Source organism: Halichoeres trimaculatus, unplaced genomic scaffold (genome assembly GCF_033239565.1).
Source record: "Halichoeres trimaculatus isolate MK-OKI-2021-1 unplaced genomic scaffold, fHalTri1.1 fHalTri1_scaffold_15, whole genome shotgun sequence".
Classification (NCBI taxonomy): Eukaryota; Metazoa; Chordata; class Actinopteri; order Labriformes; family Labridae; genus Halichoeres; species Halichoeres trimaculatus.
In genome coordinates this window covers 34,980,499-34,985,784 of record NW_027437193.1, presented here as the reverse complement: position 1 = coordinate 34,985,784, position 5,286 = coordinate 34,980,499, and the positions used below count along the sequence as shown (strand labels likewise).

The window sequence follows — 5,286 nt, the reverse complement described above, 5'->3', positions numbered from 1 at the left end:
CACTAATATATATATATATATATATATATATAGTTGTTTAGATATAGATATATATTTATAGATAGATAGATAGGTAGATAGATAGATTGATAGATATATATTTATATCATATTTGCCGTGCTTGTGTAACACATCTGCTATGCAAGGGTTTCCGGCACCTTTTAAGGTCCAATTCAGGCACTACTTTAACTGGAGGAAACCTGGACTTTAAATGTCTCTATTTACTGTTCATAAAGTGAAACAGTCCATGGTGAAGTATACCAAACACGAATCCCATGGAGCTCCAGGACAAAAAGGTTTGAAATGAGTCACACTGATTTTACACAGAGGGGGTGCAGCCTCTGGATCACTTCCTTGTTTATGTCTGAGGCACACGGTCCTGGGCTACAGCTGAGAGTCCCTGAGGACTATTGCACTTCACAAGGACCTTCAGGCTCCTTCCCCTTAATAGCTCTTCACTGTTTTAAGGTAGGTAGGTACAAACACATACACACACACACACACACACACAGTGCAGCAGACGCATTCTGCCCTGTTGGCTGGTTTGTGTTTGTAGCTCGTACAGAGGCATCATTACCAAGAACAGTAGCTCTCCTGAGTAACACACAATGTTATTTTAACTTTGTAATTGTTGTTAAAGCTTCTGAAGTGTACTAAAATCCAGCAGTAACTCCAGCTGGAGATCGCAGTTGCTAAACCTGGAGAAATCACCTGTGACATCTGCACCAGGACCAAACTGAAGGCCACAAAGTCGTGCTTGACGTGTCTCGCCTCTACCTTCTGTGGTATCCACTTCGATCCCCACATGACAGCTGCCTCGATGAAAAGACACCAGCTCACTGATCCAGTGAAGAACTTGGAGGTTTGAGTGTGTTCGAAGCACAAAAAACGATTGGAGCTGTTCTGTAAGACAGATCAGGTGTGTGTGTGTGTGTGCTGTCACTGTAGCGTCTCAGCTCATGTGGGTCATAACATTTCCTTTCTGGAAGATGAATTTAAAGCGAAGAAGTCCCAGCTGAAGCGTGAGGATGCCTACATCCAGCTGAGGATTCATGAGAGACAACAGAACCTCCAGCACGTTAAACGTTTGTAGACAGACAACAAGGCCATAGCAGCCGGGGCCAAGGTCTTCACCCTCCTGTCCCAGACTGCAGAGACGGGCCTGAATGATCTCATTGAGGTGATTAAAGAGACAAAGGGGACTGCAGAGCGGGAGGCTGATGGCATCATCACGGATCTGGAACAAGAAATCTCTGCACTCACCAGGAAAGCGGCTCAGGTCAGGCAGCTCTCATGCACTAAGGACTATCTTCTCCTCCTGCAGAACTTTAGGCCCATGACCCCTGAGATCAGCTCAAGGAACTGGTCTGAGGTCAGGGTCTGTCTGCCATCATATGAGGGCACTGTAGCGAGAGCTGTGGCTAAGCTTGAGCAGACTTTGAGTGGGGCCAAGCAGAAGCTGCACCATAAGTTCAGACTGAAGAGAGTCCAGCAGTTTGCAGTGGACGGGTTCCTGGACCTCAGACAGCGAACCCCTGGTAAGTCCTATCAGATGATAACAAACAGGTCAGGTGTGGCAAGGTGATACAAGAGCTGCTGGACAACCCCGACAGATTCTCTGTGTATGTTAGCGTCATGGCTCAGCAGGATTTCTCTTCAGGCAGTTTTTACGACGAGGTCCAGGTCACAGGGAAGACCGACTGGCCTGTGGGCGTGGTCAGAAAGTCTGTGCACAGGAAGGTGACATTCCCTGTGAGTCCAGTGCATGGGTACTGGTCTGTGTCTTTGAGAGGTGGCAAAGAGTTCCTGATTTTCTCCAGCCCGGCCGTCTGCCTGAGTCTGGACTCCATGCCTCAGAGGGTGGGGGTCTTTGTGAGCTTCAAAGGGGGGCCTGGTCTCCTTGATGACCAACGTCATCAAGGAGACCAGACCCTCCTCAAGATTCAACTTCACTCATTCACTAACTGCATCTTCACAGAGGGACTCTGCCCCTTCTTCTGTCCTTGTCTGCGTCATGGAGGGCTGAACTCTGACCCCCTGATCATCTCCCCGGTCACCAGAACTAGAACTCTCATTCACAATGGGAAGACATTATTTGAATCTCTCCGTAAATATTGTAGAAAACAGAGAAGGCTGACAGACTCAGCACTCAATAACTTGTCCCTGTTGATGACTCCTCTCCTGTGGTGGGGATTTGGGAAGACACACATTTATGAGCATAACCATGTTATCTGTGAATAGCATGATGCTTCTCTGCCTTCTAGTATTCCTTCTGTTGCTGGGTTGGCATGGCTAGCTTGTCCATCTTATCGGAGATAAATCTTACGTTTCGAATAAAGATGGATGGAAGGACAGGTCCATGTCGTCACTTCTTAGCTCACACCCGAGAACCAGCACATCGTCCTCACCTCTTCCTCCTCACCTTGTGGGAAAACATCAGGCCTTGCACCAGTTAGCATTGACATGCTACAGGCTGCTAAGAGCTGATCTATTATGTAAACAATGCAGCCATGGTTACATGCAGGATCTCCAGACAAACACAGGAGAAAAAGTAGTAAAAATATCACTGAAGACAAAATCAGTTTGGTGCCCATGGCCAACAAATGAGCCATACAAAGTGATGATCCACTCCAAATACAAAGATGATGTAAAAGAGACTAAAATTACAAGAAACAGACAAGAAAGAGCTGCAACAGGCAGCCACAACAGGGCAGCGCCTAGCAAGTATTAAGTAGTATTAAGACATTATTCTTGTTTTAAGCAAATTTTCAAGCATTTTTTTTCTTTTGTTCCACTGGCAGTTTTGTTTTTTGTTTTTTTCAACTTTTTGCATGCAACTTTTTTTTAGGTGGCACTGTATTCATCCAAAACAACGCCTTAAATGTTTGGTATTTAAATTAAAATTTGTCAATGAAAAACACATCCTGAAACTGAAAATATAGACATTATTATAGCCCTCATTATGTACCATCAATGACACATCATTAGATGTGGTGTTCACAGCTTTTTCATTGTTGATAAACTTTGTCAGTCATTGCTAGATATTTTAGCAGAAGCAAGCTGCAAGCTCTGGGAGCATGTTAAAAAGTCCTTGAAGTAAAAGCCTACAATCATTGGAAAATTGTTGTGCCATTGTTTGTGTGAGGCATGATTAAAAAATGAATGAAAACGAGACCTCCTCTTGTTTTATTTGTTCATATGTGTTGAAGGTAACTCATTATTTTAAGCAGATTAACTTTAAAATAGTACCAAAATATTGCCAGACTAATAAATTAAATATGTTTTAAGTGATTTTTTAAAGTAATCGATTAAATGCTACTTATCTTAATTAGGTCTAATGTAACTTAATTCCTTGCCTCTTTTTACATTAATACAAACTCATTTCTTATCGGATTTTTGTAGTATTTACTTAATATTGTTAAATGGTGTGAAGTGAATAATATTAGGTTATACTTACTATATAGTAAGTTCATAAAACAACAGACAATTGATTGGAAAATGTTGCATCATTTTTTTTTTGAGTTGAGTCAAAGTAACAGATTTTACAGTGCAAGTACCTTTTGATGTTGCAGAGCTGGATACAAGAGTCCAGCTCCCAAATAGCATTGAAGAAGAAGGACACAGAGTCCAACACGTGGTATATGGTCGCATAGTGTGGGCAGTGAAGTGGCATCAGAGCATGGGGCTGTATAGTGTGAGAGTATAATTCTTAGGCTGTGAACTTTTGAACTCAGCAATGGAGTCGTGCAGTTTGAGATGGAGCTGAGTAAATCGATTTAAAATATCCCACAGTGTATTCCTGGCTTTAGTTGATGCCGTCCCTTCTCATAACTCTCTTCCTCCTTCAGTCTGTCAAAATAAAGATGGAGAACTTCACCCACCGTGCGCTTTCAGGAGGATGGATGCATGGGAGCCTTTCAGGACTTCAGGAGGTCCAGTGACCAGTTTCCCCCGAGTGGAGATTAACGGCTGCTGGCTGTGGTAAAGTATATGACCTGAGAGATGAAAGACAGAGTTTGGATGAATTCTCTTCAGGAATTTTAAATTTGTGTGTGTGTGTGTGTGTGTGTGTGTGTGTGTGTGTGTGTGTGTGTATACACGTTTACCATCTAAAGCAGGTCCATGAGCTAGAAACAGATAGTATTCCTCGTCAAGATCAAAGCGCTCTGCATCCGGACTGAGCGGTCTGCTAAACCTGCACTGAAGGTGTTTATATGACAGCTGCCACGACACCGCGGAGAGGCCAGACTGCAAACCCACACACACACAACAACAACACTGGTTATTGGCTTGGCAGAGAGGTCTAAACCAAGGAGAAATGGATCATAGAGCCTGAACAGATCCATTCTAGAGATGAATGTCAGTGGTTTGTGGATGAGTATAATAAATGTTGGGGGTAGGCTTCAAGTTTTCTGGCCCACGAGGGACCATATCTGGACTGGATTGTGGATATATAACTCTTAAAATAAAGTTTGTACGTTGAGATGCAGATCCACATCTCTGAAAGCAAGCTAATCACATGCAGCTTATCATCTGTTTCACATGTCCAGTTCCTGATCCAGAAGCATGTTGAGGCATGGCCCTGTCCCTGAAGCTGAACTTCAACCCTGACCTGTAGTATTTTAGTCTGGTAGAAAAAATGCATTTATGGAGGGGAAGTTATCCTAGAGAGCAGCACAACAGCAGACAATCTGACCGAAAATGTGTTATTGTCTACATTCACATTCGAACCATATTCCAATTAAAGATTCTATGAGGAGGATCTGTTTTAATTGGACTTCCTCGCCACCTTCTGGCCCGGAGTCTCACGCATACTGTCGTAAATGACTTTTAGTGGGGCGTGTGTTTGTTTGGAATTAAAAGGAGATCGGATCGAAACAAATTTTCTATGTGCAAGACAACTTTTTACTGGAGACAACACGCCAAGGTAAGATATTTATCAGTACAAGTTACGTAGCATTATAGTTTGAAACGTGACATCAAGCAAACGTAGCAACCAGCTGAATGTAGCACTATCGGCAGCCCGGTGCTCTGATGTATCTGTAGGCTAACGTGACAACAAGTAAACACTGTCAGTTTGTATGTAATCTAGTAGCTGTCTTTATTTAGCACAGCTGGCAGCCCAGTGCTCCAAGACGTGTCAGTAATGTGTAATGTTAGTGAATCCTGGTTATGTCCTGCCAGTCATCTACCAAGCAGAGCTAACGTAACCTGACTCTTCATTTTATTGATAGACTCTCAAGTTAGAACAGACCACTGCAGAATAACTGCTGACTGCGGGTTGGG

General features: G+C 43.3%; 1 pseudogene; it reads left to right on the top strand.

Annotated features, from left to right (window-relative positions):
- Positions 1-275: 275 nt before the first annotated feature.
- On the top strand, positions 276-3,941 carry LOC141804911 (E3 ubiquitin-protein ligase TRIM21-like; annotated as a pseudogene).
- Positions 3,942-5,286: the final 1,345 nt, after the last annotated feature.